Source organism: Suncus etruscus, chromosome 3 (assembly GCF_024139225.1).
Source record: "Suncus etruscus isolate mSunEtr1 chromosome 3, mSunEtr1.pri.cur, whole genome shotgun sequence".
NCBI lineage: Eukaryota > Metazoa > Chordata > Mammalia > Eulipotyphla > Soricidae > Suncus > Suncus etruscus.
The window spans coordinates 140,642,386-140,657,184 of NC_064850.1; the positions used below are offsets into that span (position 1 = coordinate 140,642,386).

Here is a 14,799-nt window from a genome sequence, read left to right on the forward strand (position 1 = left end):
GAAACCAAACACATAAGCCAATGAGCCTCTATTTCTTTTCTCCTGCACATTCACAAGACTTTATCCAAACGTGCTTTTTAGGCATAAAAGATCAATTTTCAACTTTTTCTAAATTGTATAATGTTAAGAAATATTGAACGGTGGGCCCAACCTAGTTGTTCTCAAAAGCAACTACTCAAGGGAGAGATAGCACAGTGGTGCTTGCCTAGCAAGCAGCCGACCCAGGACTTAAAGTGGTTGGTTCGAATCCCCTGTGCCTGCCAGGGGCTATTTCTGAGCAGATAGCCAGGAGTAACCCCTGAGCACTGCCAGTTTTGGCCCAAAAACAAAAAAAAAAAAGCAACTACTCTAATCTCTGTATTTAGGGAACACTTCTGGTAGAGTTTGTATGACCATTATGTGGCGCTTGGGATCAAACCAGTCTGGCCACATTCAAGACAAGCACTTTAACCCCTCTACTATCTCTCTGACTTGGAAGAAACAATTGTTTTTATTTTGTTTTGTTTTATTTTTGGACCACACCTGGCAGTTTGTGGGAGCTGCTCCTGGCTCCTGGCCTTGCATTGGTCTTGAGAGTGCTTGAGGAACTATGCAGTGTTAGGAGTGGACCTGCGTCTTCTATAAGCAAAATATGTGCTCTAGCTTATTAAACCATTTTTTCAGTCAACAGTTTGTAATGTTAAAAGCAATCATTTCGGGGGCCGGAGAGATAGCATGGAGGTAAGGCGTTTGCCTTTCATGCAGGAGGTCATCGGTTCAAATCCCGGCGCCCCATATGGTCCCCCGTGCCTGCCAGGAGCAATTTCTGAGCCTGGAGCCAGGAATGACCCCTGAGTATTGCCAGGTGTGACCCAAAAACCACAAAAAAAAAAAAAAAAAAAAAAAAGCAATCATTTCGTTCAAATAGTTTAATTGGTTTTATTTCTTGAAGAAATGTTCTGTGATGCCCCACTTGCTCTAATTTGAGTCATTTATTTTTATTTCTTCCTTGAAATATTTTGGGGCTTCTTTTTTTTTATTGTGACTGAAGTTTATTACACAGAATTATTTACAGTACATAGTGACAATGAATGAAGGGCTTTCCCACCACCAATGTCCTCCCTCCACTCCTGTTCCCAGCTTGTCTCCCACATATCACTCTTTTACCCTCCAGAATCCTAGTGTAACTGGTCTCCACCTTACAGCTTGATATAGGTTAGGTATCTATTCTGTTTGGTGTTCCAGTCTGGTCATTTTTTATTTACACTACATGTTCATATGACTGGTCCTGGTATCATTGTTTTCCCCCGTCAATTTATGAGGCTGAATGATTCAAGTCATGCTATTCTGTTGGAGATAAAAAGGTTAAGGAAAAGAGAAGAAAGAACTTGGTATCAACTACTAAAATAAAAAAAAATCACCGAATAATATCCACAAAAGTGAAAAAGAGGGGCCAGAGAGATAGCATGGAGATAAGGCATTTGCCTTTCATGCAGGAGGTCATCGGTTCGAATCCCTGCACCCCATATGGTCCCCGTGCCTGCCAGGAGCAATTTCTGAGCCTGGAGCCAGGAATGACCCCTGAGTATTGCCGGGTGTGACCCAAAAACCACCACCACAACAACAACAACAAAAAGTGAAAAAGAAAGAAAAAAGTGGAAGAAAAAAGAGAAGTGAGATGATATCAAAAAACAAACAAAAAAATAAAGCAAAACAAAACTAGTAAAAGTGGTGCAGTGGCAGGGCTTGGTGTTACCCCACCATTTTTTTTTTTTTTTTTTGGTATAGGCACAGTAAGTATTGGGGAAGGAAGGAAATTCCCGTGGCCTAAGAGATTCAGGGTTTCTCCACTCTTGAAGCATATTGTCATGGGAACAACCACTGGCTCCATACCTTCTCATTACCATATCCCAGGGTTTTTATTTGTTTTGTTTTTTGTTTTTGTTGTTTTTTTGTGGTGTCAGGAACCTTTCCTCTCGGTTGTGTATGAGAAAATAAGGCCACTGTAGCAAGCAATCTTGGTATTTGCGAAGGTCCTAGGACAAGGCCTAGGATAGAGTCTTTAAGGTTCTAGAGGTACTGTTCCAACATTGTTGGTGTGTTCAGTTTTTTGTATCATGTGCTCTATGTTTTTGCTCGTTCCCTACGCCGAAGTCTAGGAAATTATGATTCCAGAGGTTCCCCTCAGTCTCTGTTGTCAGAATTGGGCCTGTGCACTAAGAAATCTTGATTTTTTTGCAGGAGACCTGGGCTATAGCCTAGGGTAGGGTTTTTCTTAATGGTCTCAAGGTACGTTCTGCCCAGTCACGGTTGTCAAAGTCAGTTTTCTGTAGTTAGTGCTCTTATTTTTCATAGTTCAAAGGATGATACATCTTCTTATTTCCACTTAGCATTGGTGATGTGATAGGACCTCCTGGTCTTAGGTCAAGTTGTCATTTCCTCGCTGTCCTCATTGTCATATTAACACTGGCACAAGTATATCTCCCAACGGAGCTTAGTTTCTGGTGTTTTTGTGGGGGGTTGTTTCAGTTCTACATCTGGAATCTGGGATTTGAGAATGAACTAACACTGTCCAATCTCGTGGAGACTGAGTTGTATCAACATGACATATGTCCAGTATGGGAGGCACCCTTGTATAAAAAGTGTGAGTTCTTATCCTTAGAAGATAAGATCTTGTGTCTGAGTCCATGATTTCCCCTTATTTACTGTGCCTATACAAAAACATATGGTGCCCTTTTGTATTGCTGGTGCTATTCCGGGTAAGGATGACAGGCTACACATACAGTATCTGTGGTGTGGTCTGAGCTTTTGTCCCAGGCAAGACTTTTTCTTAGATTTTGTACAAAGCAGCACCAAAACTGGTGAGGGTAGAGAAAATATGTATATATATAAAAATAGAATATATAGATGAAATTGAGATATTAAAAAAAAAGAAAGGAAATTGGGAAAAAAGATATTTGAAGAAAGAAAGTAATGGGGGAGACTATCTGTATGTTTAGGAATACATTTAAAATACATTATTATAAAGGTATTAAGCTTACGTAGGCAATATAGGCCTCCCAATTAGGTCTTCTGAGATATTCTTGTAGGGAGTGAAAGCCAAGGTACTTTTTCATATCACAGACTTTGGTCTAGAGTTTAAGATCTGATTTGCAGCATTTCAGAGTCCTGTAGTGTCCTTGAATTGGGAGTTTTGCTGCAGCTGAATCCGGTATCATGTAACCGTCCACGATTTGATGGGGGTGAGAGGGGTCACAAGCTTGAGTCAGGAGGCTTATTGGTTGTGGTTTCTTGCTGAGACACAAGATGAGGGATCGAGAGGGTGTCTTTCATTGAGGAGCTGGATGGTGGTCTGTTGGGAAGGAGGTTGGTCTTGGTGCCTAACAGGTTAAAAACTGAGGGTAAAGAGGATTAAATAAGGGGGAGATAACAAATCCAGTTTGGGATATGGATGGAGTAGAAAGGTCTCTGGGTGTGGAAAGGCAATATAGAAGAGGGGTTATATACATTGTATAGATGAAATATTTAAGGATAAGGCTCGGCGGTCAGAGAGGACAACTGTATAGAAAGTAACGTTCACTTAGACACTGACTTCAGAGATCAACTTGAGTGCTATCCTCCATATATAGGATATAATATTATTTAATTATTTAATTATATTAATTAACATTATTATATAATTATTATATTATATATTATATAATAATAATGATATTAATTGTTAATAATTCAGTATTCAAATGAACACTGACTTCAAGTGAACTCTACTTTGTAAAGTATCACCACTCTACTCTACTTGGGAGTCCCCCAAAATATTTACTAAAGAATGGGGCCAGAGAGATAGCATGGAGGTAAGGCATTTGCCTTGCATGCAGAAGGACGGTGGTTTGAATCCTGATATCCCACATGGTCCCCTGAGCCTGCTGGGAGTGATTTCTGAGCATAGAGCCAGGAGTAGCTCCTGAGCACTGCTGGGTGTGACCCAAAAACCAAAAAATAAAAAAAATAACTAAAGAAGACAATGTATGAACAATGGGAATTTAAGTAAAAAAGAAAATATTTAAGGGCCCGGAGAGACAGCACAGCGGCGTTTGCCTTGCAAACGGCCGATCCAGGACCAAAGGTGGTTGGTTCGAATCCCGGTGTCCCACATGGTCCCCCGTGCCTGCCAGAAGCTATTTCTGAGCAGACAGCCAGGAGTAACCCCTGAGCAATGCCGGTGTGACCCAAAAACAAAAAAAACAACAACAAAAAAATTTTTTAAATATTTTTAAAATAGAGGGGCTGGAGTGATAGCACATTGGTAGGGTGTTTGCCTTGCATGCGGCTGAACCAGGACACTAGGTTTGATCCCTGGTGTCCCATATGGTCCCCCAAGCCAGAAGAGATCTCTGAGGGTGTAGCCAGAGTAACCCTTGAGCATCATTCATTGGTTGTGGCCCAAAAACCAAAAAAACATTTTATTTTTCAATATCAAACAAAAATATAATAACTAAATTGAATTTATTTGAGTATTCAACAGAAGACTAAGTAGAGAAAAGAATCAATGAACAAGTAGTAAAAGAAATTAATGACCATGAAGATACATCAGTGGAAACCATATCAGAGAAGAAAAGAAAAAAAAGCAGTGAAAATGCTCACAGAACTATGGGACACCATGAAATGGACCAATATATACATCACAGATACCCCAGAAGGAGAAAAGTAAAAAAAAAAAAAAAAAATCTGGTTCAAGGAGATTATGGCTGAAAACTTAACAGATTGGGTTAAAGAAAGAGATAGCTAGATCTTGGAAATCCAAACACTGCAACAAAATAATTACAAAAAATGTGTAAATAAGACAAATTATAGTTAAGCAGCTAAGAGCTACAAAGAGAGAATCTTTTATTATTATTTTCTTTTTATTGTTTTTTGTTTTTTGGGTCACAACCAGCAGCGCTCAGTGGTTACTTCAGGCTCTATGCTCAGAAATCGCTCCTGGTAGGCTCAGGGGACCATATGGGATGCCGGAATTCGAACCACCGACCTCTGCATGCAAGGCAAACACCTTACCTCCATGCTATCTCTCCGGCCCCAAAGAGAGAATCTTAAAAGAAGCAATAGAAAAGTAGTCCTCCCTTAAAACTATCAGTGTGTTTTTATATAAATCTTTCAAAATAGAAAATAAGGGAAGACATATTCAATGTACTGAAAGAAAAAAAAATTGTTCAATAATACTTTTTTCTGGGGGTGGAGTGATAGTACAGTGGATAAGGCATTTACCTTGCATGAGGTTACCCCAGGTTCAAGCACTCCAGGTTGTCCCCGAACCCTGCCAGGAGTAAGTCCTGTGCACAGCCAGGTGTGGCCCAGTAAAAAAGAAACAAAAAAGAATACTTTACCCAGTAAAGAGTCCCTCAAATGTTTTTTATAACTTTGGGGTGGGGACACAACCGGCCTCTCTGTGCTCAGAAAATCATCCCTGGCAGGCTCGGGGAATCATATAGAATGTCAGGATTCGAACCAGGGTCAGTCCTGGATTGGCCACGTGCAAGGCAAATGCCCTACCTCTGTGCTATTGCTCCGGCCATAGTGTCCCTCAAATTTTAAGGAGACACAAAAGTTTCCCAAACTAAAAATTCTGAAAGAGTTGATACTACTAGATAGGCCTAATGATATAGTTAAAATGAGTTCTTCATATTGAAATGGAAGTATTTCCAATTATGTAAAAACAGATAAAATCATAAAACTCACTGAAAAAGTCAAATGGATGTAAATTCATAACACTAATATAGCAATAGTGATGTGTAAATCATTTTTAAATTTAATGTAAAAGTTAAAATATAAAAGTATAAATTAACCACAACTACAAAAATGTGTTAATTGGTATGCAGTATAAAAATGAAAATTATAGCACTAACCATATAAAAATGGGTAAGGATATATAGACCTTTTATGCAATTAGAATTGTGGACCAGAGAGATAATACAATGGGTAAGTTGGCTTGCATGCCACCAACCAAGTTCAATCTCTGGCACTCTATAAGGTCCCCTTAGCAGAAATGATTCCTGAGTGCAGAGTCAAGAATAAGTCCCAAGTACAGCCAGTTGTGGCCACAATTAGAAAATGCATTTTAAGTTAGAATTTAGCTATAAGATGTTCTACGTAGATTTTACAATAAAAAACAAATCCAAAACTTAGATACACTATTATGAGCAAGGAGATTGATTCAGTAAGTAAAAAAAAAGTCCCAAAAATAGAAGTCCAGGACCAAATGACTTCAATATTGAATTCTACCTAACCTTAAAGAAAAATGAATACCAATCCCTCTCAAACTATCCCAAGATATACAAGAGAATATTTCCAACCTCCTTTTATGACACCAGCATTATCTTTCTACCAAACCCAGACTACAGGTAACAAAATTAGAGATTCATGATAAATCTAGATGCAAAAGCCCATGAAACTAACAAACTGAAGGCTAGAGCAATAGTATAGAGGGTAAGGTGTTTTCCTTGCACGTGGCTGACCCAAGTCCGATACCCCATATTACCCGCCTCCCACCAGAGCCTGCCAGGAGTGATCCCTGAGCACAAAGCTAGGTATAAATCCTTAGCACTGCCCGAAACAAAAACAAAATAGTAGCAAACTGAATCAAATATATATGCTAAAAAGATAAGTTGGATTTATTCCTGAAATGCAAGGATAAAAGTTCAACATGTACAGATCAATAAGTGTGTTCAGCTATTTTAAAAAAAAATTTTTTTTTTTTTTTGGTTTTTGGGTCACACCCGGCAGTGCTCAGGGGTTATTCCTGGCTCCATACTCAGAAATTGCTCCTGGCAGGCACGGGGGACCATATGAGACGCTGGGATTTGAACTGATGACCTTCTGCATGAAAGGCAAACACCTTACCTCCATGCTATCTCTCCAGCCCCTATTTTAAAATTTTGAGGCATTTATAATACTGTAAATAATTGGCTGGAGTAATTGGCACAGCAGTAGAGCATTTGCCTTGTATGCAGCTGATCCAGGACAGACCTGGCTTTGAATCCCTGGAACCTTGTATGGTCCCCTCTGACCCTGCCGAAGCGATTTCTTTTCTTTTTTGAAATTTTTATTTTTTATTCTTATTTTTTTCAATTCTAAAGCCCTGCATATTTTTTTATTAGCGCAGAGCCAGGAGTAACCCCTGAGCAATGCTGGGTGTGGCCCAAAACAAAAAACAAAACAACCAAACCCAAAACTGTTAATGTGCATAATGACTAAATTTATGCATATCATATTATAGCATCCTCTATCAGTGTCTGCTTCCCTTCACTATGATCTCAGTATTACTCCCTTCATACTCCATTTCACCCCTCTCCATTGCCATCTCAGTTCTGTAGACCATCTGTTTTGCCTTTCATAAAAGACTGTTAGCCTTTTTTATTCCCTTACAAAATTTCTGTAATCCCACATGTAATAGATCGTTCTATATCTGTCTCTCTACTTCTGGTTGGCTGCATGCAAGCCAAATCCTTACTCACTGTATTAGCTCTCTGGTCTACAATTAACTTCACTTAGCATTATACTCTCAAGATCCATCATGCGGCCAAAAATTGCACGATTTTGTGTTTTCTTAGTGTTGTGTAGTATTCTGTTGTGTGTGTATATATACCATAGTTTCTTTATCTGTTCTTGGACACTGATTGTTTCCAGATTTGGGCTATGTGAATAATGCTGCAGTGAACATAGAAGTGCAAGTGCCTTTTTAGAATGAAATTTTGGATTCCTTGGAATACATTTCAGGAAGTGGAATTGCTGGGTTGTATGGAAACTCAATTCTTAGTATTTTGAGCAGTGTTCAGATCGTTTTCCAAAGAGGTAGAAACAATCGACATTCCCACCAGTATAAAATGAGGATTCCTTTTCCTCCATCTATGTCAAACCTGGTTGTTTTTGTGCATTTTTGTATGTGACAGTGTCACTGGTGTTAGGTAATTTTTCATTTATTTTGTTTGGTTTTGGTTTTGGTTTTTTGGGCCACACCCAGCTGTGCTCCAGGCTTACTCCTGGCTTTGCTCAAGGGATCATTCCTGGCAAGCTCAGGGGAGCCTTATGAGATGCCAGGGATTGAATCCAAGCCAGCCATGTGAAAGACAAATGCTCTCCCTGTTGTGCTAACATTCGATCCCCTCATTTGTTGTTTTGACTTACATATTCCTGATGATAAGTGATGCAGTTTTTTCATATATGTACTGGGTGGTACACTGTTAATTAATAAAATGTTTGTTCTCAAGAGATAACCCCACTACCATCACCACCAAAAATGGCAAAATTCAATGGTAAAAACTTTCAACAAATTAGCTAGCAATGAGTTGATAATGAGTCAACATCATGCTCACTTGTGAAAAAAGACTAGAAAAATGTCTGTTCTTGTCACTTCTACTCAATATAATATTAAAAGTCCTAACCAGAGCAATTAAGCAGGTAAAATAAATAAGAGTCATATAAATTATAAATGAAGTAAAATCATCTCTATTTGCAGGTAGCATGACAATGTATATAAAAATATTTTTATTAAAAAATAAACACTAAAAACTGGGACCTGCGCAATAGTACAACATCAGATAGAGCATTTGCCTTGTACACAGCTGACCTGGATTTGATCTCTAGCATCTCATATAGTCCCTCAAGTCTACCAGGAGTAATTTCTGAGTGCAGAGCCAGGAGTATAGACCCTGAGTACAGCTGGGTGTAGCCCAAAAAACCAAACCAAAATAAAACAAAAATACTAGAACTGTTAGTATTAATAAATGAAATCAGGGCCGGTGAGGTGGCGCTAGAGGTAAGGTGTCTGCCTTGCAAGCGCAAGCCAAGGAAGGACCGCAGTTCGATCCCCCGGCGTCCCATATGGTCCCCCAAGCCAGGGGCAATTTCTGAGCACTTAGCCAGGAGTAACCCCTGAACATCAAACGGGTGTGGCCCGAAAAACCAAAAAAATTAAAAAATAAAAATAAAATAAAATCAACTAAGTTTTATAGTACACATACAAATCAAGATATAAAAATCAGTTGTATTTTTAAACAGTGATAACAAAGTATTGGAAAGCAAAATTAAGAAGGAACTAAGATGGGGCAAGGAATTAGGTCAAAGGACTTGGGTATATGGTTGGCACACTCTATACCTAAAGCTCAATCCCTGGCATGACATTGTCTCTTTAGTGCCACTAGATGTAAGTTGATTGCCCCAGCACTAGGTCCATGAGCACTGTACCCAGGCATTGAAAGCTGAGCCTGACGGACTAGTCTGACTCTCTCTGGAATGGTCTCAGGTCCCCTTAGAAGGTCCTCAAAGGAAAAGGAGCCCATTTACAATAGCTTCAAAAATAATAAAATATTTGTGAATTAAAAAATTAAAAAGAGAGGTTGGGGTGCTTGTCTTGCAAGTGTGTGACCCAAAAATCCAAAAAAAGAAAAAAAGAAAGAAAGAAAAGAAAGAAATAAAGAAAGAAAAAAATAAAGAAGAAAGAAAAGAACGAAGAAAGAAAGAAAGAAAGAAAGAAAGAAGAAAGAAAGAAAGAAAAAAGAAAGAAAGAAAAGAAAGAAAGAAAGAAAGAAAGAAAGAAAGAAAAAAAGAAAGAAAGAAAGAAAGAAGAAAAGAAGAAAGAGAAAAAGGAAGAAAGAAAGTCTTCATTTTGGCAAAAGAAATTACCAAACAAAATGAAAAGATTGTCTATCAAGTGAGAGAAAATAGTTGCAAATCAAATATCCAATAAGAAGCTAATCTACTGGATGTATAAGAAATCCATGCTATTCAAAAGTAAAATATTAATATGAACAACAATAATAAAGTTTAAAATGGACAAAAGACTTGGACAGACATTTCTCCAATGTCATATTGTGGCCAATAAATACATAAAAATGTGTTTATATTACAAAATCATTAAGGAAATGAAAATCAAAGCTACAATGAGATATCATGCCCTACCTGCTTGTGAAAAAGACAAGTTAGGGACTGGAGAGATAGCATGGTGATAGGGCGTTTTGCTTGCACATGGTCAACCCAGGAGATGGCAATTCGATTCTCGGCATCCCATATGATCCCCTGAGCCTGCAGGAGCATAGCCAGGAGTAACCCGAGAGCCACCAGGTGTGACCCAAAAACAAACAAACAAACAAACAAGACAAGTTAACCAAATCTGGGGCCAATCAAAAGACCCATCTAAACTATTAGAGGGAATATAAACAAAGTGAGATAATCATTTTGAAAGACAATACCAAGTTTTCTCAAGATAAAGCAGAATTATCATATTATCCAACCACTCCCTGCTGAGTAAATATCCTAAAAAAGCATAACAACTACCTCAAAGAGATATATTTATGTCCACATTCATTATAGTATGGTTCTTGATAGCCAAGGTCTGGAAAGAATGTAATAAATCATTCTATTCTCATACCTGGGGTAAAATAGAAATGTTCATATCTCTTTTTATAAATTTTCTAAAGCAGTACTAAACTTCCTATTTGATCACGTTGGGTCCTTTGGTTTTAGATATGGAATGTATCAATCTCAGTACATTTTTTGTGTTGATTTTTTCACTACCCTTGAAAGTTAATGTATGTATATTAATGTATGTATTTTATAGTAATGTTAGTGTTACCTCATACCTTCTCCCCAAGAATGTTTCTTTTAGCAAAATGCTTCAAGTACGTTAGTAAAATGTTATTCTATTATCTTTTGCTTAGATTACATTGAGTTATGTGGGAGTTATTCTTTTGGCTATTGTGTGCAAAGAAAAACTTGAAAACTTGGCCAATGGTTTATTTCTCAAATACTCACATTGTCTTTGCTTAGTTTTCAAAAGGTAGTTTCCCAGATTTCCATTCATTTGTATTCTTGCCCTCTCTTTCTCTTTGTAAATTTGGACATCTATGCCCTGCCCCCTCTTTAGTTTCCAGAAGTTCTGGTCCTAAAAGCATTGTTGCTTAGCAACAGGATCACTGACTCTTCCTTCCATGGCAAATTGGAACAGCTGATGAAAACCAGCACACACCAATTCATCAAGTGACTAGAGAGATAGTTCCTTGTGTTGTGTTGTTCACTCTATAATTCTGTCTGCCTGTAAATTACGACAACACAGAAATGCATGGGTTTTTTTTTTTTTAGGATAAAATATTCTTATTACGTTTTGTATAGTTGTTTGATTTTTAAAGCAACCTGTTTGCTTTAAAAGGTTCCTTTTAAATTAAATAAGCTACATAATTCCCCCTACATTTTTTATATTTAATGTAATTTTTGTGGAAGAGAAACACCCACCTAGTGGTGCTTGGGCTTAGTCCTGGCTTTGCACTCGGAGGTCACTCCTAGTGGGGCTGAGAACCCTATGGGGTGCTGGGGATAAAATCCAGGTCTTGTGGTGTTCAAGGCAAATGACCTATACACTGTACTAGTAACTCCAGTAACATTTAAACCAAAGGGAATATATATATGCTTTTAAGTGGATTTCAAAAACTCAAAAATTGTTTTTGGGTCCAGGGAGATACTACAAAGAGCTGGATTACATGCTTTGCTTGTGGAAATCTTGGTTCAGTTCATAGCACCACATGGTTCCTAGATCACCTCTGGAAGCAACCTTTGAGCACCATAGATGAAACGGAAAAGTAGTACTTTATCACAGAATGAAATAGCAGAGTGTCAGTGAATTGAAGACAGATTCACAGAAATTAACCAATTAAGAATACCAAGAATAAAACAGAATAAGATCCTGGAGATCTGTGAGACAATGTTAGAAGTCCAAATTTTTTGCCACTGGAGTCCCAGAAAGATAGGTAGGAAAGGAGAAATATTTGCTAAAATCTTCCCATATTTGATAAATAATGTGGATTTATAAGTTCAAAACTTCTGAACAAGAATCCCAGGATATTAGCATCAAAATGCTGAAAAAAAAAAGATCTAAACAAATCTTTACAGTACCTGGGGGAGGGAACAGAAAATGTACAATAGTGACATAATTTGAATTGTGGCTACACATTCATCTATTTTTAAAAAGCATGTATGTCAGAATATAGTGAAACAGTATTTTTTTAATTTGAGGGTCACACCAAATAAAACATTTCAATTTTGTTTTATTTGGCTCTGAGGCCAGTGGTCAGGGGTCTCTTCCTGCAGTGGGAGTATGTGATGCTTGGGATCTAAGCCAGGCCTCCTACATACAAAGCACACATTCCTTTGTGCTATCTCTACCCAGTCTGTGAAATATTATGTTTGAATTCTTAGTAGAAAGAGCCAGAAATCCAGAAGTCTCTATATGCAGGGAAGATATTCTGCAGGATTGTGGTTTTTCCAACATAACCATCAAGCTATTGACTACCCTACATGCATACACTACACCTCAATGCCTCTCGGACAGCAAGCAAGAATGATCCTCTCATTTCCAATGACTACATCATAGCAGAAGTGACATTTAATGCTTCTGAACTATCAGTTGCCATAGTGTGATGACGGTGAGTCATTGCCTGGAGCTCACACTCAGTGAACACCGTGCTGTGAGCCCTCAGCCCACCAGGGATATGCAATAACAGAAGGGGTTGTGCTTAGTGACAATGACATCATTCTTGCAGTCAGCCACATCCCTTAGTTGACCCACAGATATCAAAGCTATGATGGTATGGGCCCTTATCTCTAGTGACTAACTCAGATGAAGTTTAATCATCGTGGCTCATCAGAAAAGGAATTTGGTCAATACCAGTGCAAGTGCAACAGAGAAATAAGAAGTGAAATTCAAATAAAATGTAAGCAAGATCATGGAAGATATTGCTGAGTGTGGGAATGTTGGTATGCAGACAGAAAATGTAAAGAAAAGTGAGGAAGAGGAATTATACGGGAAAGTGATTGTAACAAAAAATAGGGAAGGAGAGATAGTGGTAGGGCACTTGCCTTATTCAAAGCCAACCCTGGTTCAATTTTTGGCACTCAGAGTGATCCCTGAGTCCAGGGCCATAAGTAAACCCTGAGCACCACCACATGTAGCCCTCAGAAACAAAACAAACAAATGAACAAAAAAGGTACCTTCTCTTCCACCTCTGTCCCAGTGGAATTTTAAGGGGCTTAGAGAAATAGCCTTGCATGAGGCTGACATGGGGTTGATCCCTAACATCCTGTATAGTCCCTGGAACATTACATCAGAAGTGACTCCTGAGTTCAGAGCCTGGAGTTATCTTTGGGCATCTTTGGATGTGGCCCCAAAACAAAACAAGATGACAAAGTGTTCCCAGAAAGAGGAAGGCCAGCTGAAAATATTAAAGGAATTTTGAACTATTTCACAACATTAAAACAACAAAGAGAACCAATTCGAAGTATACCAAGTTTAAGAAGGACTACGGCAGGCTGCCAAATACACTATAGACTAATGAAGAAGGCAAGTACTACTTCAATGACTTCTTGTTCTTGTGACACCAATTTGATTGCAATGTTTGTACTCTTAGTTTTAGTGTGCTGGGGGCGGGGGTCACACTTGTTGTGGTGCTGGTAATTGCATCCAATAGTGTCATGGAGTGCATGGGGCAATTTTGGGGCAGTACCATGCTCTTGGGTACCACAGATCAAACGTGGGCCCTTATACACACAAAGTTGAACACTAGGTGGTCAACTAGGTCAACAAGGTGACCAGTAGGTCACATCTCTGGACACTTTAAAACCTCTTTTTTGGTTATAGAGTCATGTCAGGAATGTTTAGGGCCCTGAATGTCTGAAAGTATTTTAGCAATTCTCTGTCCAGCAATATAGGCCTGTCAGATAAGTGCCTGTCCTGGCAGTACTTTGAGGCCAACATGCCCAGGTATTGAATTTAGAGCTTTGCACATGCTAGGAATGAGTTTTTACCTGTGTAAAAAGCATTGTTGGGTGTGGCCCAAAATAAATAATAATAAAAATTAATTTAATATTAATCAATACCAATAAATAGATAAAATAATAAAAATTAAAACATAATAATAAATAATCAATAACAACAATAAAATTAATATTAATTTAACATTAATTAATATTAATTTAATAATATTACTATTTAATATTAATAATAACATGAATGATAAATAAAATCAATGATGATGAAATTAATATTAATATTAATAAAATTAATAATATGAGTACATAAGCTGCTTTAAAAATATTTAAATTTGGGGGGTCGGAGAGAGAACAGCGGTGTTCGCCTTGCAAGCAGCCGATCCAGGGCCTAAGGTGGTTGGTTTGAATCCCAGTGTCCCATATGGTCCCCTGTGCCTGCCAGGAGCTCTTTCTGAGCCAGGAGTAATGCCTGAGCACCGCCAGGTGTGGCCCAAAAACCAAAACCAAAACCAAAACAAAAATATTTAAATTAAGTGTTACAGCTCTTTTATAATTTGTCCAGCAGGCCTTCTGGTCTCCACCAGAAGGCACCCCCCAAAAAATATTTAAATTAAATTAAATTCCCACAAAAGGCATGGAGGGGTTTCTCCTGGCTCTGCACTCAGAAATAGCTCCTGGCAGGCTGGGGGGGAGGGCATATGGGGTGTCTGGGATCAAACCTGGGTCAGTTGTGGGTTGGCCACATTCAAGGCAAATGCACTACTGCTGTACTATTGCTCAAGCTCCCAGTTAGATTAAATTCTGAGTATCATACCAAGATTCAATTCTAGGGTTTACCAATGTTTTCAATTATGTACGAAATAAATAATTTGCTTATTTCTTTACATATTTTAACTGACAGCAAGAATCTTAACTGTTTTGATGAGAATTCCTAAAATTTCAATCATCCTTATGCCAGAGATTATTAAAAATTAACATACCACAATTTTAGCTTGTATGACTATTTGTATG

General features: G+C 38.3%; 1 protein-coding gene and 1 non-coding gene across 2 annotated transcripts in view; one reads left to right on the forward strand and one right to left on the reverse strand.

Moving 5' to 3' along the window:
• LOC126004485 (microfibrillar-associated protein 1-like) overlaps nucleotides 1-14,799 on the reverse strand; it is a 58,319-nt gene that overhangs the window by 15,747 nt on the left and 27,773 nt on the right.
• On the forward strand, nucleotides 14,320-14,381 carry LOC126004947 (U7 small nuclear RNA). Its single transcript, XR_007494150.1, has one exon. It is a non-coding gene; the product is annotated as a U7 small nuclear RNA (small nuclear RNA).